The sequence below is a fragment of the Abramis brama genome, assembly GCF_963993115.1.
Source record: "Abramis brama genome assembly, chromosome: 14".
NCBI lineage: Eukaryota > Metazoa > Chordata > Actinopteri > Cypriniformes > Leuciscidae > Abramis > Abramis brama.
In genome coordinates this window covers 13,490,416-13,516,740 of record NC_139976.1, presented here as the reverse complement: position 1 = coordinate 13,516,740, position 26,325 = coordinate 13,490,416, and positions in this window count along the sequence as shown.

The following is a 26,325-nucleotide window of genomic DNA, read 5'->3' as shown; positions in this document are numbered from 1 at the left end:
GAAACAGCAAAAATATAAAAGATAACATACAAAAACTTTAAACCTTAGTTTTTTCCAACTAATATTGAAAATAAATTGTATAATTAAAACAAAAATACATGTGACTACTTGGTGTTTGAAACAAACATACAAAACTACTGCAAGAAAAAACACACTTTTGGCTTAAAACCTTATAGTACAGTATATAGTACAGTATAGCTTTTGTGGCAGCCTTCCCATGTGACGACTAGGCCCGGTCTCCCTTATACTTACCTATATGAGACATAAAAAATTTAATTACATTAATTTATCCTGTTTTTAGTGTCAGGTTCATCCAAGGTCTTGTTAACAGATGAGTCTATTGGGACAGAATAACAAGAGTTTGATTAAGCTACAGTTGATGTGACTGTTGTAATGTTTATGAAACACTGTATGAGCATCTTACTGACAGCACAGCATCTGAGTCCAGGTGTTCTTAAAAGACTGCAGACTATTCTCGCTCTCATCCCTCTCTTCTCCTGCCTCTTTTGTATTCCACTCCCTAATAAAAGTGTCTGCATTTCCCCAACAGCAGATGTGTGGCGCTGAATTATGCATCGCAGTTATAGGATACATTCCCGTCATGCCGCTGTTCTATAAAAATAAATCCCATAAGAGCATCATACTGACAGCGGCTGTACTCACTTGGGCCCCTTTTAAGTCCTGTCACTCAACCTCAAATTTCCAAAGTACCTCCTCTAAGAGATAAAACTTTATCCCATGCTTGCGGTAGTTACGTCTCAGCGTTTTAACTATTACAGTAAGTTCAATATGAGTGAGGACTCAACATAAAAATCTGAACATTAAATTTTTTTATTGAATAAATGTATATAAACAATAGTTTAGTAAGGAAAATGTGATGTCATGTTGGGAAATGTTTTATATCACAAGAATTACAACATCAGTTTTGAGGTACAATAGTCAAGCTTTTATGATACTCTCAGGCATTGTTCCTTATACATTTTTTTTTTTTTTGAGCAGCAACAACCCATGTACCGGACTAATGCAGCAGTAACTGTGTCATTCTTTACAAAGAAAGTCTATAATTCTTTATTCTTGAAAAACAACAACAAAACAGGATCTAATGCAGAACAATTCATTTTCTCAAGATCACTTTTGTTGGGAGCTTATTAAAGTAAAATACGTCATCGGAAAACAAGAGAGAATAATAATAATGCATGGGCGTCTGTACGTTTTAAAATAGTCATGTTTTCCTTTGATGCTGCTATAAAATCTTCATACTGTTCAAGTATGACTCTCACAACATTCTCCCCAGTGTATGTGTGATTCTTGTACTCCCACACAGGCTTTCTCATAGCTTCAGATCACTATGAACATCACTGTGCTTTCAGCTGGATTCCAGTGGAATATTTCGATTTTTTAAAACAAAATTTAAAAATGGTATATGGAAAAATGTCAACCACACAAACTCTGTATGGCCTAGGAAATCTAAAACTATATGTCAGGTTGAAATATAAGCATATTTATCAAATGTCATCATTGCAAATCATTGGGCTGTTCTTCAAAATGCCCTTTAGGTCAAGTAATTATTTCATTGTATTTTAGTGTGACCATGTAGTGCCAACTTTGGTGAAAAAAATCCAAGATGGCAGCCAATCTTTTTTTTTGTTTCTGGGTTTTAAAAATTACAAGCAGGAAAAAAAAAACCAAGACCTTTGGAGCTTGTTACCAAGACCTTTGGAGTTTCTTGCATCATTTCACAATAGTAATTCTGTCTCAAATCAATTATATTACTCACAATTATAATCTGATTAAAATTAAATCTTAAAACCAGTGTATGGAAATCAGGGGTCCCAACTACTTTCTGTTATTGTGAATGTTTAATGTTTCTAAAACAGTATGAACTTTCCTTTTTGTCTTCTACACATTTCTAAGCCAGGATTCATTACAGTAAAGTGGTCTGGCTCCAGATACAAGGTAGCCTGGTAATACCAAACTCTGCTACTTCGCTTTGCTTCGTAGACAGAGTCTGGCATGGCATAATTGAAAAACGTTTTCTGAACGCTTGTCTGAAGTTTAAAATCATTGGTTACCCCGTAAGCCAATCACATAACGTTTGGTTATGGCGTGTGTTATGCGCATGCTCAGCCGCATCTAACTTCCACTGTAAACACATGTATGATGCGAAAACAAAACCATCGAGTGAAATACCGGAGTGAACATGGCTGTGAACGACTTTTGCAGATTATGTGAAGTAAATCTACGCATCCACGGTACAATCAGCGTCTACGTCACGGCTCTCAGCCCGCCCTCTGTTCGTTGATTGGCCGGCTGTTTTCAGGCCGGAGGAAAACGGAAAGCTCTGACGCTGTCTCAGACTGAGTACAGAAGCGAAATGAAATTGAGCGGAAGTACGAAGTCTGACGTAGTCAGGCTACATACAAGGTGGCATGTGGAAGAAAATTGAACTTGGAACCGCTAATAAAGAAGATACATAATACTGGTTGCCAAACCCACCTATAAGACAATATAATTGAGCTCTTGGAAAAGTACAGATTAAGTGTCTTCATATCTGAGAAGGAAATATATTATACAATAAAGGCCCGTTCACACTACAAATGATAACTATACTGATAACTATATCATCGTCCACTCCACACCAATGGACAGATAACATTCTGTTTATCACATGCTGCAGAAGTCATCTGCAGCTTTAAATGCTCAAGCTATTTTAAGCAGGGTAAATTCTGATTGGCTGTCTGTGTTTTTATCATACATCAGCTTAAAAAAAATCATTCAAATTTTAATTTTAAAATATATACTATATACTAATTTTCTCATTTTAAATAATATCATTGATCCGTGTCATTATAGTTATAGCTGTGGTGCAGCCCTCCCTATTCTCACAGAATTAAACAATTATTAAACCTTTTTAGTTATGGTTATTGTCCTTGATGTGAACGACGGGCCTTGATGCGCTGATATACTACTGGCAAACCAACAAGGATATGTATTAATGCACAATGTTTCTTTTTCCTATGGGATTTCCACTAATGCATTTTCACCTAAAATGGAATTTTCTTATAATTATAATATTCGGATCAGCCTACTGATGTCATAAAATTAGATTAACCTAAATTAAAACTGTTTTGTTTTCATCATCTTAGAAACAACAGGACATGCTTCAAAAAAAAAAAAAAAACTGTTGCTAACTTTGGCAGGGCTAGATTATAAATTATAGTCGAAACTCCATAAAGAATATCTGCAATGACATGCACATGAAGACAAATTGTTCTTCTTAACAAATAAGCCCTTTCAAAAGACGCTGAGGAATAGCAGGACAGTAGATGTATTTACAAAAGGGCATATTATGGTAATTCAAATGGCAGTGGCCCATGTTCCCATAACCATACGTCTAAAATGGTCGGCACAACTGGAGACAGATATGTGATTTATTATAAACCGCTGCTTCCATTTATGGCCAAGGCCAGTGCACAAGCAAAAAGGTGTGAAATAAGGCTTTTACATGCATATAAAACCATAGCAGCTTATTGTTACATAGCGAGCAAGATGATGGACCACATCCCTCAACAAAGCCATGAAACCTCAGCCCATAATGTCTGCTCTTGTTCACACAATGAGGCAGCGTGCCACGGAGCCCATGAGGATAGTTAGCTGAACAATGATCTGGTGGACTTTTTGATTCACCAGGCGGTGAATCATTTATTAAAATCAATAGCAGGTGAGGGCAAAACGAAACCAGACAAAAAGCGAAATGATATAAGACATCTCAATGCAAATGTGAAAACACGAGTGAATGATAATCTGGTATCTGGGCCCACCCATAAAACTATGATCAGCTGGATACAAGTGATGTCATGGCATAAAGCAGGATGCACGTGTGTCATGTTTTCTTTTGAGTGGCACACCCTAATAGTGACTGACACATCCAGTGCGTTGGCATGCCTCAGATCTTTGTTCCAGCTGAGCTCTGATTAGATCTGTGGAGTACTCTGTCTTAATTGTACTCCGTCTAACTACTTCCATGTGTTGTGTGAAAGGAGAGCAGGTATGGGCCTAATCTAATAAAGATTAAACAGAGTCTGTAGGAAGTGGTAGGCGTGGATAGGATGAGCAGGGCCGCTCCGTATATGAGGGATGAATTCAGTTAGACCCAGCCTGCTTTATCCACCAAGACCTGTCAACATCATCATTTTTACTCTTGGAAACATATGTACAATCTGAGATGGTAATATAAAACAACAATAAAATGGGATATTTGGACTTGGGAGATAGTAATACGATAGTGTTATGGAGGTACTCAGTGATTAATCTCCACATTGATGCAATATTTTCAAGAAAACAAAAATCACATGTTTAGTGTGAATATGAGATGCTATGAGGGATAACATTTAGCTACGCTTACTTGCACGAGATTTCCTTCCCTTTGATTATAAATGGTCGCTTTGAAGAGCCCAAACCATTTAAAGTGGATCACAGAGACTTATGAACCAAGCATTGAGTCATTTCTCCTTGTAGTGATTGTGGGTTTACTGAGATCCTGCGGCCCTCTACAGGCCCGGGAATCTGGAATCAGGCAGAGGAATCTGTTATGGTCAATGTGTGTGGAGTGGCACGTGAATGCAGCATGGGCCAGCCGACTTGACCCAGGGTGAAGGGTGAGTGCCAAATATGCACCAGTGGCCGGCTGCACCAGCTGTGCGAAAGAAATTAATCTATCAATAGCATGCATGAATGTTAAGATACAACTTATGTGACTAAATATGTAATATTGCACAATTAAACTGAGAACTTAACCCTATACATGAAAACAAATAATTCTGAAAGTCTCTGACCAGGAATGACAATTGGAATAAAACAGCATGCAGATTAGATCTTTTACTTGACAATCATTTAAACGTAATGATATTGTTGACATTTACACATGTTTAGGGAATATTATATGAATATATTACATTAAGCAGTTTGTTCATATCAGGGTTTCATCAAAACAAACACAAACAAACAAACAAATAAATAATTTGTCAGTATTTACCTGCTAATCTTATTACACAGTTCCTAATTATTTATTATATACATTCTGTAAATATATCTTGTTTATAGGATTACATATCTTGTTTTGAGGAGTTTTAGATATTTGACAAAAATACTTTTTTTTGCAGTGCACAGCTACAACAATACAACAATAGTCTCTTTACAAATTTGAATGCATTTTATTGGATTAATCAAGGTAAATATCATATTATGCAACTACATTACTTCAAAGAGATCTTATGACCTACTTGTTTAGCATAGCCATAAAGAACTAACAGTGCAACCGAATTAGTTGCAGAGTTCTAAAGTAGCTAGCAGTAACTAAGCACCTAGAGTGAATATTACATTCCAATTTAATTAATACCTTATGAATGCCTGGTGCAACTACACCCTGGACTCTACAATCTCACTACTGATCTTTGATTTAAAAAAAAAAAAAAAGGAGGGTGGTAGGCATGGCAGAGTCATAAAACGCCTTATCACAGCCTGATCTCTGACCTCTTGTGGGAATCACAGGACCCGGGAAACATGGAGGTCAAGGGCAAATCAATAAACCTTGTCTATCTGTCAGCTCCCCACATCCCTTTTCTTTTTCTCACACTCACACGGTTTTCCTAAATATGGGCATGTTGAGACTATCTCTATTCAGAAATATTCAAGTCTGTAAATCAGGGGAGCGAGGAAAGTATTCCTGGCAAGCAGTTTTATCTGATGAAGGAAAGTGCAACTGAAATTCCTCAATGATTTGTTTTCCAAGTGTACAGGCAGTTTACAGTCTGCCAACACCAGAGTACTGCCACTGGAAGCCTCATAAGTCAGCAGTTTAAGCATGAGAAGATCTCCTATGCCATCTCCCCTTTTGTCTCCTCCTGCATTTATCCCCCCCTTCCTAAGCAGCTCATTGTTGTAGTTTAACCTGAGATGTGTTAAATTAATGACATACTAACAGGGCCAAGAGCTCTTTAATGTCTATCAATACCATTGCAGAGCCAGTACTGCCCATCAATCTCCCAGCATTTCTTCCCAGAGGGCCATCGCTCATGTGGTGCTTTGATGAGTGATAGATGAGCTGCTAAACAGTTCAGATTCCTCAAGTAATGATTCTAATTGACATGGCAACCCCAGAGCTTTCTCACCCAACTCTCTCCTCAGTATCAGCGCTCAAAGACATCAGGTACAAATATTCCTCCATTAAAAAATACCACGGGACCAGTGATACGGACGTGCAGAACATCCCTGAGGTAGAGTATCATGTCTCTTTTTCAGATATAGTAATTATGACGTTTCATACAGGTAGGTTAAAAACACGCTCACACCATGAACGATAACTATATAAGAGTTCACACAATATTCAGTGTCAAAGAAATCAGGTGTAAACCTGAAAGTATTGTGTCTGTCTTAAATGCAATGCAGTCTCGTTCACTGATAAATGCATGGATTATTTTGTATTTGTATGCACAGGAGAAATTCTCATTAATGATATCCATCTAACTCACAACACGTATGTATGCACTTGAATTTGTTTATAACCTCTTTCTAATGTAAATGAATATAGAGTATTCTAAAGTGACCGCATACCTGAAGTTAGTTGTTTGCATAAAACACACCCAAACCATCTCCATTTGAAGGCTTAGTTCACCCAAAAATGAAAATTCTGTCATTAATTACTCACCCTCATGTCGTTCCAAACCCGTAAGACTTTTGTTCATCTTCGAAAAACAAATGAAGATCTTTTTGATGAAATCTGAGAACTTTCTGTCCCTCCATAGACAGCTACACAACTGAGACTTTGACGCTTCAAAAAGTTCATAAAGAGATAAACTAATCCATATGAACTGAGCGGTTTGGTCCAAATTTTTCTGAAGAGACACGATCGCTTTATATGATGAACAGATTGAATTTAGGCTTTTATTCACATATAAACATTCATGATAAACAAGCTCATGTTCACTTGACGTGCGAGAACCAATGAGGTTCATTCTCGTGTTCGCGTTTGACCTTCCGCAAGAGGTTTGTTATCGCGTGTCAAGCAGGTTCGGTTGAGCTTCTGTTTATGTTCGCTGATCAATATTGTGAAAAAAAGCCTAAATTAAATCTGTTAATCATATAAAGCGATCGAGTCTCTTCAGAAAAATTGGCACTAAACTGCTTGATTCATATGGATTAGTTTTACGATCTCTTTATGAAGACAGTTGTGGAGCTGTCTGTGGAGGGACCGAAAGCTCTCAGATTTCATCAAAAAGATATTCTTTTGTGTTCCAAAGATGAACAATATGGCTTTGGAACGATACGAGGGAGAGTAATTAATGACAGAATTTTCATTTTTGGGTGAACTAACCATTTAAGGGCACAACCTTCCCTTTATATCCTTTCGTCACTCACAGCAAACATATTGTGCAAGATTCAGCAAACATATTGTGCAAGATTCTTGAGCAATGCTAAGTGTGCCATCTTCAAAAACACACTTTTTTCCTCAGACCCAGATTACAGACGTCTCATTGGCTGTATGTGTATCTGCATTGTTGTACAGGGAAACCTCACAGCTTGAGCTATATGCAGCTTTTCTTACTCTTATACTGTATTTGATTAAATACATTTAAAATGAAATATCATTGTATACAATTTCATCTTAAAATGATTTTAAGGCCATCCACAGTATGTGATTTTTGCATTGGCTATGTGTTGTTCCTATTTTTTGTAAATTTAGAATACATTTTATTAAAAAAGTTATATAGTAGGCCAATCATGATTTGTTCATGAGAATATAATTTAGACACATATTTCTATTAAGTTGTTCTACTAGGCTGTATGCAAAAACAAACATACAGTGAGGTCAGTGTAGTCCTCACAAACAACTCATATGAACCGGTTCTTTTTGTGAATCAAAAGCATACAGACCTTTAGTTTGATTTACAACTAAATGACTTTTATGAGCTGACTTTTTTAACGTATAGTTTATAAGTTACTGTTTTTTAATCAGGTTATCCACAGCACTGTATAATTTACGTCATTAAGACAATGATTACCTTTTGTTACATGTAAGCAAAACTGACATTTTAACTTAAATATACCCAAATATATAAGATTTGAACCAAATTGAATCAGGAAACCTGAATTTATATCCAGCCTAGGTTAATCAGTCTAAACAATGTTTTCATTTAAAGCTAGCTGCTAAGAGACATCACATGACATCAAACTATAGAGTAACACAACAGCAACAGTTTGTCTGAATAGTCATAACATGACTTGACTCTGTTAAGTTCTATTTTAATTTGTTTTAAAGCGTAATTACAGAAATGCCTGCCCAAATTAGAAACACAACCACGTTGATCAGGTCTGAATCAGCTCCACTTCAACAACTGTCAGTGAATATAGCAGAACTGTTGTTGAACCATCACAAGTTCTGAAGTGTTTGCATTTGCAGGCATTACTGGTCAGTACTGTACATCAATTACAGTCTTAGTAACCACCACAACATGCTGGAATTTATTTAAGCCTGATGCCCAGTGGAGTGAGGGAGGAGATATAAATGCTTATGGGGGAAGTGAACTATATCGTGTATTTTGTACGTTAGGTAGACGTTATAGTAATCGCAGAGAGCTTTAACATGTCAGAATGATTTGCTGATGAAGAGTCCCATTAATCCCCAGACAAGATTTGTTTTTTGAATACGTCTTCTCGTGGTTTCCCACCCGACAACTGTTATTCCTTGGCAAGGCTACTGGATTCCTCATGCTTGAAATTAATTAAAATAATCAGTACCTCACAATCCTGCTGTTTACAGACAGCGGTTAATGCAAAGCTTCCCATAAACAATGTTACTTTGTTTCAAAAAAGTAGAAACTGAACTGTTTTTCTTGAGTCAGCTAGAAACAAATAATCAAAATATAAAACCACCAGGGCTTGTGTGAGAACCAGCCATTCTTTGAAGTTCAATTTCGCAATGAATTTAAAACAGGAACTTGCCAAGCCATACCTGTGTTTTTAAGGGGTTTGCACTTGCATGGTCAGATTACATTCCCAGTGCCGACTCCTTCAAAGATCAAGATGTACCTCTGTTAAGCAAACATGCTCCTCAGAATGCATTCAAGGTGTTTCAAATCTGTTGCTTTACAGTAACGGATGCATTTGTTAAAAATAGAGATGCATTTGTTATCAGACAGGCTTTTTAAATTAAGGATATCAGTCAATATTGGAGTGCATGCTCATTATTAGATACCATCAAGGCTACGTTAATATTACATTTATGTTATCTTTTTAAAAACAAAATAGGCGCAAATTTATATGCATTGATAAGCGAGCGCAAGTTGCAGCAGCCGCAAGGACAGTGAATGTGCAGACAGCCAGTCGTAAAGGAGTGATTGATTGGTCGTGTGCAAAAAAATAAAACACAAAGTAAATCATCTATACAATTATTTAGTTTTCTTATTTAATGACCGACAATTTAGTTGTAATAATAATTTTGGCATAAGGCTTATTAGCGTTAGGCTATAGCCTAAAAGGTCTTATTAACGCACTGTTATAACAGTCATTGTTTTTTTTGTTTTTATTTTATTTCACAATGACATTTGAGTTCATGATTTTAATGTTTTTTTTTGGCAGAAGAAAGACTAATGATAGACTGCTGATCTTTGAATAAAAATATGTTTGGTTCAGGTTTGAAATTCATTATCTTTTATTACAGGCTATGCAGTCTAATATCATAGTAGGCCTATAACATAAAACACATCGGAGAGAATTTTAATGTTGAGCATCCAACATTCAACATCAATAAACATTCACTGAGAAGTGAGATTTCCATTACACCAAAATATGGTTTAAAGTATCAAACACAATTATTAGCAAACCTATACTTCGGTTGAGATCCATGTACTGTACCACCTGCATGGCAAAACCTTCTGAGGATAAATAGTGTTTTGAGCTACGGAAAAAAGACCTGGGAGGAGGTCGCAGTGAATCCCTCGGTATGAGGTGTTGATTTGAAATGCAATGCATGAGTTGAAGACTAGCAGCATGGTGGTGGGAACGGGATAAGGTATAAGAAGCACATAACAAGTGTTATACAGTTGACACTCAGCCAATATTAGCCAAAACAAACCCATATGCTGCAGATCTCTCAATGACATTGTAGAGTATGGCAACCATGATCGATTTCCCATCAAACTATTACTTATGTTGGAGAAACTCCAGGTTTCTTTAATTGAGAAGTTAAGAATTAGTCACAGGTATTGATGTTGACTTTCCCAAATAAGTCACCCACATGGTGGTCTTGTTACTTGAATGTGCGAGATAAGCAACAGCACCAATCTATCTTCACGATACTACCTTAAGTGAAATTTCTCATATTACTAAACACACAGCAAATTCCGGGAACGGATTTGGCTTCTTAAATCCGGTTGCTGTTTGTAGCGAGAGGTGCTTTATTGCAACACAGTATCATTCAAGAGCTGGTTGGACATGTCGAAAGTCTTGGCACCAACGGATACTAAATAAATCATTGGCTACGTTTACATGTACACCGATAGTCTGATTATTAACAATAGTCAGAATAAGGAATTACTCGAATTAAGGTGTTTACATTACATCTTTAATCCCATGTACATGCAACTTGCCATTATTTTGATTAGTCACTAAGAAAAGAGGTCTTTTTTACACTATTCAGTGATAGCCCTACTCACAGTAAAATGTTCAGTTCAAATGCAACAGGCCGGTTTGTTACTGCTGTTTGTATTTCACTGTTACAAATACAAAATGTTCACTGGCTAAAACTAAAAACTATTAAAACACTATTAAATAACCGTTTTGTAAAATAAAAAATAAAATAAAAAACTGATTGAAATTGGCAACTAACTGAAATAAGTTAATTTAAAGTTCTAAAAATGTGCAGTCTGATTCCTGAATGAATGACTGATTCACTAAAAAGAACTGACTAATTAATCACACACAAGGATTCAGTGTAGTTACTAACTTGTTGTTCATAGCAACACATAGTTAATATTCACATTATGCACTTTGTCAGTAGCACTTTATAAAAATACATGAATAAAACATTATGTGTTTGTTTTATATTGTTGTTTAGTATATAGTTAAGGCCAATTATTAGACTGTATATGCCGCCTAAACAAACCATTTTTGCAAGAATTATTTATCTTCTGCTCTGCTATGTTTTTGAACTTGTGCAAGAGTGACACGTAATCCATCTCCAGCCCTTGCACATGCGCACCTTGGTCAGAGGATAATAAATCCTATTAAATGTGATTAAACTTGCCTATATAATGCAATTAGAACCGCAGTACTTCACATATTTTACTGCAATTATGCTAATTATGAGCAAATTCACATAAATCACATTATTTGTATTTACATGCGCTTCAACTTAATCGCATAACAAAGGTTCATCTAAACATAGCCATTGTATAGAAAGAACCAAGTTACGGCAGCATTGTTGAAACAAGATGTGTTTTTTATTGTGTTCTTTCACTAAACAAAACATCTCCTCCCTTACATTCTTATGATTAATGCCCAACATTAAGCAATTCTGATGAACAACACTCCCTTCCCTGAGACAGTGTGGTTTTACTTTTTCTTTGATCAACTTTCAAAGCAAGATATTTATTATTGATGTGGTGAGATAGAGTCATCTCAAGCAACCCAGCATCAAAGCTATGGGAACAAAATTTCACGATAGCTCAGCGTTATAGAGTGTGTGTGCGTGCGTATTCAATGCTTGCACCCCACAGATGGAATGTGAGATGTTTAATTAGGTGCCTGTGAGTGGTCTCATGGGTAGGCACTTTTAATTTCTCAGGCCTATGGTCTCTTTCTGCACAGACAGAGCCAGGTCAAATGCAGAGGAGGATGGCGGAGGCAGAGAGAGTTGCTAAGAGACGAATGGCGTGAATCCCTACGAACTCCCCGGCACAGTTCCCTCACAGCATCCGTCCCAACAAAGCACACTGCATCCAATTAAAGGCCACAATAGTCGTCTGACACTGCATGACTATAGTGATAAGATCACTGAGGAAATGTGAAATATGAATTACCCTCATACAAACTACTGAAAACCATCGTGCAACACAATACACCTTTGAAACATGCAGCCCAGAGCGTGCTTCCCAGCATCCCTTGGGAACACCGCCTGCTTATTTGTGGCTGCTTTCAGAGACGGGGGGGAAAAACAGGCCTAATCCTTCACACTACCTGGCTGATGTTGTTGAAGGTGCTTCCTCCCCAGGGGCTGACATGTGACCCTGTTGAGACCGAGGACAAGAAAGAGCGAGAGAAAGAGAGCTGGAAGGAGACATCACCACCATGTTTTGGTAACCGCACGCACACACGAAAGGTCTGTTCCAAAAGCCGTTGACCTTCTGCAATAAAGAAAGAGCACAAAACAAGACATCAATAACCTGAAAGCGATACATTGAAGAGGAAGCAGCCCTGTCGCATGGACCAGGTCTGAATGGTTCCTTGGGACAGGATCAACAAATAACGCAGAGGAAGGGTTGTGCGCTGTCATTGTGAAAGCAACAATAGCAGACTGTAAACTCCGGGTGATGCATATAAAAGACACGCCAAACTATGGATATAATTTTCTGTGAATGATCCTATTGTTCCACCGAAACACTGCTTTCTGGCTGATGACCAAACTGTGTCAGGTAACAGGTTGTTTGCTGAGAGATCTGTGGTGATACAGGAGAGGAAAGGAGTAGACAGAAATAGATAGTACCATTGATGCCGCTTTTTCTTCTTTGTCGGATTTCAATTGCTCGCTTGGGCGGGGCAGGGATATTTTTGTAAAGTAAATGTAAAGTAAAGATGAAAAAATATGGATTTAAAAACATTTTTGTAAACTGAAATAATGCCTAAATTAAATACTAAAATGAAACAAAACTACATCAAAAATGAAATAAATAAAAATAATTATTAATAAAAAAACGTTATTAAAAACTGTCAGCCAGTCATTCCTGTAAAATAAACCCCTTTGGGGGATAATGACAGCCAAACTGAACATTTTCCCCCTACATATGCAAAATATTTTATTATATTCAGTAATTTGTATTTTAATATTGATTTAAATTTCAATCTTGTTTTAGTTCATTAAGCGTTTTTAGTGATTATAATTTAGTTAATTTATTAAATATTCAAGTTTCCTAAACTAAAATCACAAAAAGTGGCATTAAAATATATGTAGAATAAGTAGAAATATATCCACATAATAAAAAATAAACTACACTATAAAGAAAGTTGCTACATTTTTTAAGTACAATCAGCTTGGCTGTAATAAGTAATTTCAACTCAAATTACATTAATCTGACTTTAAAAATGATTGAATCTTGTATAACTTATAAAAAAACTTATTTTGATGAGTTAAAACAATGTAAAAACATTTGTTTTCATAACTCATTGATCATATCATTCAAACAATGAATAAAACTAACTAAAACTAAAGAGAAATTTAACATTAAAATAAAAATACATCTGAAAATGCAAAACTATAATAACCCTTTGGGCAAAGCAAACTTAATCTATTCCGTTCCATGAGAACAGGTCTGTCAGAACGTTGTGATACTTAGATGGGCCTGGCAGCAATGAAGGCTTTACTGCACTGGAAACTATCCCATGACAGACAAGTCTTCAAAACCAAAGAGGTACAACCATCATGCACATGTTCCCAGTATGAGCTGCAGTAATGTGGACAGCACATGAGAGCTGGTCCATCCCATGGCACCTTATAAGTCAGAGTAGTACTGTGGGACTTTGGTGCAACCCTTTGGCATAACCATGCCTGAAACAATTTAGGTGAGTTCATTTTATGGACCTAAACCATTATTTCCCAAGACAGAATTACATTCAGATTAATGGAATTACTATATAAATGCACAGCAAGGTCTTACAGGCAAATACACACAGATGTGATTCATCCTCAAAGTCCATCTGCGAATGCCGACAAGTGATGAATCCCTATCACAGGGAGCAGAGATCTCACGCGTGCACTGCCTCGGCACAGCTGCTCTGTCTGGGGTTAGGATCCGTAGAGCTGCATCCAAGGAGTTCAACATCCAAAGAGGGAAGTTCAGGGAAGATTAGAGATGTCATGGAATGAAATAGTAGAAGGTTTTGTACTCCCAATAGCTCTCTTGTGCTCTCCTTGCTTTCTTTCTTGTCCATGTAAGATACAGTCGGAACAAAGGGAAGCATATGCACCCAAACACTTGACCTTTTTAGGAATTCAATCAGGTTAATTATATTTTCCTAGACGTAAAATCTTTCACTATTATGGCCTTTTGGATATTTACACACCAGTCATATTTTAAGAGCTATTTTAAGATTAAAATAATACTGCTGAAGAGTTAAGCAAATATCCAAAAATGTTCATGATGACAATCCCCTTTTATATTCGCTCTCTCTCATTTTTGCACCCATTAAATCAAAGTTTGAACCACTGAACATTTACATTTAGTCATTTAGCAGACGCTTTTATCCAAAGCGACTTACAAACTAGGACTAGATTAAGCGAGTCATCATGAAGAGGCAAAAACAAAAACAACGCAAGAAGTGCTCAAGATACGAAGTTCAGGCATTATTCAGAGTAGCATAAGCCCGATAAGTGAGGTTTTAGAGGGAAAGGGGAGTTTTTTTTTTTTTTTTTATGCGGTTAAGTGCTCACGGAAGAGATGGGTTTTCAGCTGTCTTTTGAAGGTTGTCAGGGATTCTGCATTCCGGATGAGGGTGGGGAGAGCATTCCACCAGCATGGAACTGTGAATGAGAATGTTCTGGAAAGTGATTTTGTGGCTCTCTGTGATGGAACCACGAGACGTCGCTCGTTGACCGATCGTAGGCTTCTGGTAGGGATGTAGGCTCGTAGTAGTGAGTGAAAGTAGGAGGGAGCTGAGCCTGTGATAGATCTGTAAGAAAGCGTCAATGCTTTGAACTTGATGCGAGCAGCGAGTGGTAGCCAGTGCAGAGAGATGAACAGAGGAGTGACGTGGGCCCTCTTGGGCTCGTTGAAGACGAGACGAGCTGCAGCGTTCTGGATCATCTGTAGAGGTTTGGTTGCACATGATGGAAGTCCAGCCAGAAGAGCATTGCAGTAGTCAAGCCTAGAGATGACCAGGGCCTGGACGAGAAGTTGTGTTGCATGCTCAGTTAGGAAGTCATGAGTAAAAGTCTAACAATGCGTCTAATCCACCTTACTTCCAGCATTCTGCATCTTTTGTTAGCTAAATAAACGGCAACAACAAAGAAGAAGTAGTCAGCCAGAGCTTCTTATTGCATTTGGACGGTGATCCCTTTAAGAAAATGGGTGTATGGTGTTCAGAAACAGAAGAAGAGGCTGGTCAAATTTGATATTGAATGTATCTGGGCCAGTATCAGATAGTACGTCTGCCCTGTGGGGTTATAAAACATGCAAACATCACTACAGGAGGCGCCAATTAAAATATACTTCATTCAAACTTTTTTATCCCAGAGTTTAATTATTTGTATAAGCTTAATATCAAAGGACAAACATTAAACTGCCCACTTTTGTGTTATCACAACAACTCAAAACAACAAGAGTGTGATCACATGGTACTTCAAAACTAAGCCTCTGTATAGAGTTTCGTCTAGAGGAAGTGCATGAAAGAGTATACGAGTGCTCCTTTATAGCATTTAACACAAAGCAAAGCCCATACTTTCAAAATATGTCAAGAAACGGAAGGACCCACCCAAGTCTTACCTGAACTCCATTCACAGAGCGAGAGGGCGAATGGGTGCAGAGGATATCATTACAATTAAATAGGAAACATGGTTGAACAAATCTCAAGAACCAACAATTCATATCTGAATGCTTTATTGTGTTGGTGGTCGGAGGTTTAACATTTTTAAATGACACCTTTCCGAAGGTAAAAATCCCCTTGGCTGCACATAAACATTAAAGGATTTAAACGTTTTATGCAACATCCAGCTCTTTAACAACAGGCACTGAAATGAAACATAACACAACACACCCTCTCCTCATCCTTAAATTAGTATGCAATGACTCATTCAACAGGAGGCTGGTGCTGAGTTAATCGTCTATGATTTACTCCTTTTCCTCCCCAGAACTTCACGTCGACTGCTTCAATACTGAGGAAAAGCTGGCGAACTTGCAGAGCTGGAACCCCAAGTGCTATTATTCATAAACATGTACTATTACTGCATGTCCTCACTCTAACCCTCTAATACAGCTCTCAACCCTGAGGAGACAGGCACTGAGTATTAAGTCTTTATCACCCTCCACTTTCACCTGAGGGAGCAGGCTGGAGAGGGAAAAAAATGACTTACGGTAAGGCAATGTGAGCCAAACTAGACTGGCAGCCAAAGAGCTTTTCAATAGCATGAATATGGATGATTCAAAACCTGACAGCACAGCTGGGATTTACATTTCTATATTTGTTTAGTAGCCAAAAGTTTGATTTCGTGGAGATTTCATGGATGTATCTGTTCAATGTGTGTAGTGACAGGTTTGAAACTTTACTGGCACGGTGGTCTGTAGTCAAAATCAATAACTCAAATAAATGCATATGAAATAATATACATAAAAAATAATCAAAAATGTAATGTGCGCTACTGGATTGTAACCTTTTATTGATTTTTATTATCTTCATTAAAATCGAGCTTATAATGCTGTTAAAACTGTTATGCTTATAAAACTGTTTTTAACCATTTGTTTCATTGACAGATCTCATAAATGTATGACATGTGGCTGCACTGCACCCTCAGATTATACTTGAACCCTTTTCATTTTGTGCTGCTTATTTCCCCATTACATTGTGGATATTCATTTCAAACTTGTCCTCAAAATGTCAAAACTTATTGGTCTAATAGTCTAATTCATATGATAAAAAAGCTTTGCAGGCACTTAAAACAATGTTCACAGATGTCTTTGCTGTCCTACTGCCATATTTATATTTTTTATCTTAAGGCAGTTGTTGTAGCATTCAATAAATGTTTAAACTTTATGAAATAAATATATTTTATGAAAGGTAAATAATGTTGTTTTTCTCACAAATAGTTAACAGTAGGCTACTGTAACAAATGTATTTACATAATAAAAAAAATTAAGCTATACCCTGATATAAAAATTCTGTCAGATACCAATATTTATTTTTACATTATGACTAACTGATAGTGATATTCTACACTATTTTGTCTAAAAAAGGAAAACCCTAAAAAACTACTAGAATTCTTTGTTTAAAATGTTATAGGCATCACAGTATTATAATGTACAGTATGAAAAGGTGATTTTAATTTTGAGATTGGCTAAAGATTACATTTAACAAAGAAAAATAATAATAATAATATCGGTCAGCAAGGGCACATTAAATTGATCAAATATAATGTTACAAAAGATTTCTATTTCAGTTTCAGCTTTCTATTCACCAAAGAATCCTGAAAAAGTATAATGGTTTCCACAAAAATATTAACTGTTTTTAACATTGATAATCATGCACAAATCCAGCATATTTCTGTAGGATCATGTGACACTGAAGACTGCCGAAATTGCTGCTGAAAAGTCATCTTTGCCATCACAGGTTAAAATATATTAAACTTATATTAAATATTATATTATATATTTGACCATATTACTATTTTACTGTATTTTTTATCAAATAAATGCAGCCTTGTTGAACATAAGACACTTCTTTCAAAAACGTCCAGACCCCAAACCTTTGAACAGTAGAGTAGGATATTAGAAAGCACTGCCAAAGTTTGATTCACTATTACAAATGAGAAACTGATGAAAGAACTGCAGTTTAAAATGTCCTATCAAACACATTAAGAAGATGGAATGTGTGAAGTTTGTTTGTTTGTATGTTTAAAGTGCGAAAGGGAATGATGAAAGTCGTGCTCACAGCTCAAGGCCCAGGACATTCCACTGCACCCCTCCCTCTACATGACTTCATCAACGCTGCTTAGCTGGAAGATCAGACATCCATCAGACTGCCAGCCAAACCTCAAGATTTCAAATTAAAGAGCCTTGCTCTCACTCCCAAACACCCATGCACACACACACACACACACGTCCCGTGATCTGCCAATCGGTCGTAAGCAAACACACAACCACTCGACCCAATACAAAAATCTACAGAAACGACAACGAGGACTAAACAAAAAGGTCAATAACCTTGATCTCGATGTGTAAACCGCTCTGTCATGTGTCATTCACACAGAGTTAGCATGCATTTTACACATGGCAGATCTCCACATGCGTGTGATGTTTACAGAGCATTCTTTACACAAGTGTGAGATCTCACAGGAATTTAACTGCTACGTTTGACTGGCGCTTGAGTATAATGCTAGATGAAGTCTGAACACATGACCTCAATCGAAATCTATGTTGCATACAGAAGAAACCCAAAATGAGGAAAAGTGAAGGACAGCTCATAAAGGGATAGTTCACCTAAAAATGACAATTCATTTACTCAAATCATATCGTTCCAAACCTTTATGACTTTTTCTTCTGTGGAACACTGAAGATATTTTGACAAATGTCTGTACGAGGAAAGTCAGTTGGGTTCAATGTTGTTTTGACTTTCATTATGGCGACAAAAACTGTTTTTGTCCCCATAATTAAAAAAACTGCTGTTTTTTGGGTGTGTAACTCCTTTCTTGGTCAGCCTTGGCATAATATGGCCTTTATTTTCAATAGTGCCACTGGCACCCAAAAACTACATTGTTCATTTGACAAATCTGCAAACCATGAAGCATGACATTGGCCAAAAGGTACAGAGACCAGTGGAGCCACATACAGTACACAAACTGGAGGGAATGTTTGCAAATAAAGTGGGGTGCCGGCTGATCGTTATCAACCTTGCATAAATAAAGTAATTCAACGGACTGTTTGCTTTTTTCATTTTCATATGATTAGGATTTGGAAATGGATTATTATTATTTTGGGCCAAATATTTAATGTTCCCATTATTCGAGCAAGCGTATAAACAAATGCGTCAGGAGCAATTCATTGTGCTTACAATAACATTCTGACATTTTCCCACAGTGTGGCCAGGGCTGCCAGTAGGGCCAAGGCTTCCTCTGAGAGCTGTCAGACCCTAAGACCACCACAGTGCACAAAGGTAAAGACAGAGGGGACACTGTCAGGATTGAACAGTACTATACTGGTCTGTTTAACTAACACAGAACATTAGTGTTTAATGTAGTAAAAACGGTTATGTGCACATATCCTCAACCGGTAGAGCATGCGCTGCAATGCCAAGGTCAGGCGTTCAACTCCATGGACATGGACTGACAAAAGTTACACAAATTTATAAATTTACTTCAGATAAAACAGGGTAGGTGATTTGTTCCAGAAACATTTTTTGTTAAAGGGACACTCCACTTTTTTTGGAAATAGGCTCATTTTACAACTCCCCCAGAGTTAAACAGTTGAGTTTTACCGTTTTCGAATCCATTCAGCCGAACTCCGGGTCTGGCGGTACCACTTTTAGCATAGCTTAGCATAGATCATTGAATCGGACAGGACCATTAGCATCTCTCTCAAAAAAATGACCAAAGAGTTTCGATATTTTTCCTATTTAAAACTTGACTCTTCTGTAGTTACATCGTGTACTAAGACCGACAGAAAATGAAAAGTTGCGATTTTCTAGGCTGATATGGCTAGGAACTATACTCTTATTCCTGCGTAATAATCAAGAAACTTTGCTGCCGTACCATGGGTGCAGCAGACGTAATGATATGAAGCAGCGCCTGAAAACCGAAAACGGTAAGACTCAACTGTTTAACTCTGGGGGAGTTGTAAAATGAGCCTATTTCCAAAAAAAGTGGAGTATCCCTTTAAGCTGGTTGAAAGTCTCTTCACTTCCTGATAGCAATCACAAAGTTAAGTGGTCTAAATGTGTTTATATGTATATATATCGTCTGTGGAAGGCGTAGGATCATAAAATGTTCGTCCAATCATTGCATTCAGTCCGATTGTAATGGTACGATGTCCTACTGCCCTGTCAGCATATGTATTTCCATATCTCCACGCACCCTGCTCGCGAAGACATCACACGTCATCAGTGCATTTCATGCGGTGAGTTAGACAGACGTCAGTCACTGAGCACCGCAACCGAAACAGCAGCCACCTTTTACAGTTCCTCCTAAACCAAAACAGCAAGCTTATGCTGCGCTCACACCATAACTACTGTCATTTGGAAGAGATGGAACCGTGATGTTATACTCGGAGCGGTTTGTGACTCGAATCTATGCATTTCAGTGGCAACACTATTAACGCCGAAATGAATCTGCAGCAGTCAGGTGGTACAGGTCAGTGCTCTTTAAGTTGTTTGTGCTCATTATTATTGTAATGTTATGTGCTTTGAGACATGAGGTAGTTTAACGCCGTCTCTCATCTCGTGACGCTTTGCAAACTCTGCTGTGTGTGTTCATGTGTTTTGAAGGAGGCGTGGCTTTGGAGACGCTCTGAAGGGAGGGTTGGATGTCATGCTTTCAAAGCTAACTTGCTAGCCGCTCCGAAAATTGCCTTCCATGTAACTAAAAAAAAATAAAAATAACATATGCAAGTATTAATAACTGAAACTAAAATCTGATTTCATGTCTCTAAAATTAACTAAAATAAAAACAACTACATATTAATATTAGTTTTAGTTACACACCATCTGCACATAATAAAAATGAACATGCCAATAAATATCAATACCACTAGTCACTAATTTAACACTGTTAAACATCTTTAAAATGATACCAGTTGGCACATTAACTTTGGCAGGCCTAACATGCTACAACAAAATAAATTAAAATCTGATAACTAATTACTAAACTAAATTAACCCTTTAATGCAAGAAGTATTACAACGCTTGAGTGGACAGTATGCATTTTTGGTTTGAACTATTAAACACAATACATAATATACATATATCATTTCTACAACCTGTCAAGGTACAACTGTGGAAACCCAACTCAGATTATGTAGAAAATGCTTACGCTCCCTCCAGTCTGTACTATACCGATTTGCCCTTATTTGCTGATAATTCTGATTATGTTCAAGATGGACACATTTCTACTGTAGCTCTCTTCTGAGAAAACCTAGTGATCAGGAGTTTTTCAATCTCATCTGAAATGAGCAGTGTTGGGAGTAACGCATTACAAGTAACATGCATAAGGTAATCAGATTACTTTTTGATATAAGGAGTAAAGTAACGAATTACAAGTAACATGCATAACGCATGCGTGAAAGGGTTAAAACAATGAAAGAACAAAAATACAAATTGAAATAAAACAGAAAGAAAAACTATTTTAAAAATTAAAACTAGAGTAACTCTGCTGCTGCAAAGCATAAATTATAATGATCATTTTTGAACAGCAGTTTTCCCAAAGATGAACACATTGTGCTAAGAATCAAGCGCACAATATGAATAATCCACAAAATTAGAATCACATAACTTTTACAGAAGTGTTTATTGTTTTATTGATTCTATTCTTTAGATAGCCAAATGTAGAATTAAACGTGGCACTCTTCCCACTGGAAGCAGTTAAAAAAGCATAATATTGACAAAAGCCAAAGCACTTAACACAGGGAGGACATATGAAAGCACTTTTATCATAAGCAAATTCCTTTGCAGTTACATCCTCAATCACCAGGGACGCGAGACATGACGTAACCAGAGAACATGAGTCGAACATAAATCGTAAGTGCTGATAGAAAACCTCCTCACATGCTGCACTTCATCACACAACAAGCTTCCCATCTCGAGACCCATCTGAAAACTTGTCTTATTAACGGAGTATGAAACATCTTATGCTCCCTGCCATTCATCATATCTGAGGCTCTGAAACGGAAACGGCAATGCATCACAGAGAAACCGATCTGAGCCATTTTAGGAAACCATTAGTGAAACGAGCGATGGTGCAGATTGTGTCAAGGCCGTTTCCTTGTTCCAACTCCGCCGGCTGCTATTTACAGAGTTCTGATAATTGTTCAGAGGCCAAACACCAGCCAACAGATACATATCGTGAAATAACCCAGTTGGAATCAAGTTCAGCCCAGTTCCTTGTAATTACAGCAAGATACAAAAGAGCACACGCAGAGGACAGGCAAGCGTATATAAGGGCACGCGTGTCAGAAACGATGCGCGCACACACACATCCTAACTATTATACACACATGCAGGGCCTCATCAATCACAATTTCTCTGGGGGGGTCCACATGGCCAAAAGCAAATGTACATTGTGCAATTGGTCCTGTGTAAAACTTGAATAATAGTTCACAGTCCCAGAGCCTCAGTTTGGGTTGGGACCGTGCCTAAATGTTCCTAATGAAATCAAGTGGCGTACGGACATTTCTTCTCTTTGCTTTTCTCACCTTTGTCTAACCCAAGACCTTCATCCTCACTTAGCCAGTTCATGTGAACAAAACTAGCCCAGTTGACATCCTGGCACCAAACGGCCTCATCGGATTGGATTTTATTAGCCGTTCATCTTAGCAGGATATCTAAACAATAAAAGCTTTCAGTTTTTGCAGACCGCTGCACATACAACTGAACCGTAAGTGTGGACATGTTACACATCGCAATGTCTTTAAAAGGTGAAGAACATTTGCAAATGTCATCTTGTGGTGGCGGATTTGTTGATTCACCAAGACAACAGTGGATTCTTCTGTTTTCAATGAAGAGAGAGAAAATAAAGTGCATTAGTACATGAGTGTGTGTGAGATGTTCATCCATTCCTGCATTAAGCTCTCTAACCTCAGCTCTCTAAAGACTGTCCTCCTTAAAGCACCCCTAAAAAAGCAACTCTACAGATGAACTCAGATCACTTTAAGAGCACCGAGAATCACTTGGGCTTTGTGATTGTTATATTTGCAAACCATGACCTTTTTTCCTCATATATATTGTACATGACAACCCACAATAAATGTCTTTTTTGGAAACTAGAAACAGACATTTAGAGTTAAGGAGATGAAGCTGTAATCGAAATAATTATCATTGTAACGTTTAGAACTAAAACATATTTACAGAGATTTAAAGTCACAATGAAATGGAAGTAACGACAGATCTTTTTTTCCATACTGTGACATACAGATTATCGAAAAAGAATGTAGGGCAGGGACTTTGTTCACAAGGTTGTTGATTGGACGGAGGCAGATTTAAATGCAAGCTTGTGATAGGGCAGGGTTTAAGATGCATAAATGATTGAAGAAGTCCGGCATATGTCACTAGAGAGAAGTCTGTAGTTTCACTGGCAAGTTATGGCATTTTGATTAAAAATTATGAGGTCAAAACTATTTTTTTTTAAATGAAACATGCATGCATAAATCGTCCACAATAAGATCAATAGCATGCACTTAGAAAATAGATGAATTTTCATTTCATGCTGACTTTACGGAAAAAATTTGTCCAAGAAAGAAATTCAGAAATATTATAAGGGCAGGGGATGGGCCATTTAAACATGTGAGAAATCAGTGAGAAATCATAACACTAAATATGGCGGCTGTATTTATGTATGGCCAATCACTTTAAAAAAAAAAAAGCCTTTGCAATAATCACAAATGAAGTAGCTACAATTTATGATACCATTGTTGTTAGATTATATCCTTACTAAATAACATATTTGAAATATTGGTCATACTTTAGTTTAGGGTCCAATTCTCACTATTAACTATGTCTTTTGCCTCAATAAACTCATAATTACTGCTTATTAATAGTAAGGTAGTTGTTAAGTTTAGGTATTGGGTAGGATTAAAGGATATAGAATATGGTCATTCAGAATAAGGCATAAATATGTGATTTATAAGTACTAATAACCAGCCAATATCCTAGTATATGCATGCTAATAAGCATCTAGTTAATAGTGAGAATTGGACTAAAGTGTTACTAAAATATGGATTTTTATTATATGAACGTAATCTTGACCAACATTTTTTGATATTTTGGTTATTCCTCATTCAAGTAGATACAAACTATACTAGCATGACTGGAAAAAGCTGTCTGGAACAGCTACAAATATAGGGCAGACGAGTGAACTGCCTTGCCTTAAAGGGACTTGGGAAAAGTGGACCAAAATACAGATTATGAAAAGACAATTCTAGGTTCTGTAAATTTGATTGGATGTAATCACTGTAATCGAACCAATATACTGACTGCACATCAGTTGAATGCTACATCAATGTGCCAAGTTGCTTAGCTTGAAGTTGTGGCTAACAACACAAATTAACCATGGTAAAACCAACCGCAGTTACTTGTTACTTCAAGACGCTCTTTAGTACATGGGACTACATAAACCCACAGCCTACTTAAATTTTGATGTTTACAAATCATTTAGCCATGTAAAGTGATAACTCTTTCACTTATTTTCCACATAAAGAAGAAGTTTATCTGCTTAATAGAACTGAATTTGGTTTATTTACTGAAGCTTATTAATGTGTCTAAGTGATTAAGGAAATGAGTGTGTCACTGCAGAGTGCAGACACAATTACAACGGCGAGTCCTTGTCTTCAATGGTAGATGCCTTGAGGATTTAGTTGAGTTGACGTTGGCTCCTTCAAGGCTGAGATTGTGTACTGTGCATGCCTCTGTGGCTCCAAGGTCTGACTCCTGCCTTAAATGCTCCCATGCATCACTGCCTAGAGACTCAGACGCCATGAGAGTGGTACAGAAAGCACAGGCGTACATTAGATGACACCTGACAGAATGGAATATTGAATCTAACTTTTTTGTGAGTGTGATGTAAATTAAATTTGATATTTCATGTAAAAATAAAAGCTAAATTACTACTACTGAGTGTTAACCAACAAAAAAACAACATTTTAGCGAAGCAAAATGTAATTTTTAAAGCATAGAACACAAAATGTATTGATGTTAAAATACTGAGGTTGTAAAACTGTCATAGAGATTACTTTTTAAATAAGATGGAGCACTTTTTGGTTCAAATATTTCTTTTATGTGTGCTCAACAAAGAGTCCAAGTACAACTCACAGCATGAAGACTTGGAGCTTGTGCTTGAAATCTTTGATAGCTCACCTCTGCGACCCACTTTATGAGCAGCATTCTTGGGTCCTTTGCGCAACAAGTACAAATCATTCTCCACTTACAATGTCTCTGTCAAAAAAACATAGTAGGTTATCAGCATGTGCAAAATTAGTCTACACTCCTACCTCCTCTAGTCGGGCAAGCAGGAAAACCACGGATTCATTGGCACTGAACCTTAATTGAAATAATGGCGGTAGTATATCTAAATGAGCAGACTACAGCCATGAGGGCCATTGTTTATGTCTGCGGTGCAGGGTAAATAGCCCGTCATTTATCGCAGCTCTTGTTTGTTATAAAATGCAGCTCTGCTGTTGATCGTATCAGTGCAGACGGGGCCCATTCACTGCTGGTACTCAGTTAAAACTGCCCTCTAATGCTAATAAGTCACTGTTCTGCTTATGTCTTCTACTGTGCTGCTGTTGTAGGCACCATTGCTTACCAGGTAATGTTTGCTTCGCTTTTACATATTCCTCGTATTAATGTTAATGTTGGCACTGCCCAAAACCTATGTGAAATTATTGGCATGGACGCATGAATCAAAACCTAGTTTTTTCTTTGAGAACAATGATTTTTTTTGCTTATCTTGCAAATGAAAATGTTACTTCGTAGCAGAACCAATTTTGCACTTAACATGAAGTTGTCCATTAGCACTGAATAATTCAAATTAGAATTCAGAATCTAGTCATGATGAAAATAAATAAATAAAAAAAAATATTTTTTTTATTAGATTAAGTTAAATAAAGTGAGAAATAAAGTCACAACAACAAGATATAGTCACAATTATTATAAATAAAGTTGTAATTGTGACATACTGTATACAGTATGACAAGTCAATCACAAGAAATAGTCACAAATGTGATATAATGTCACAGTTGTGACATGTAAAGTCACAATTACGAGTCAGAAACACAAGGCATTGTGAGACAAAAAATTATGAGACACTGAAAGATAAAGTTATATAGATATAAAGAGATATAAAATCAATAAACGGAGCAATTCCAAGAGGGTGCTCGCTCCTTGGTGCTCAGGCCCTAATTACAAGAAATATAGTTACAGATGTAAGATATCAAGTCTCAACTGAGAGATGTAGTCACAATTGTGAGAAAAAAAGCTAGTTGTGGAAAAGTCACATTTATAAAAAACTACAGTTGGATTTGTGAGGAAAAAAGTCAAATGTGAGATATAGGGTGTGTTCACACTGTAGTTCGGTTCGCTTGGTTTTGTCTGACCAAAAAACAACAACTGTCTTGGTCCTGGTCCGCTTAGCGTTCACATTGGCAT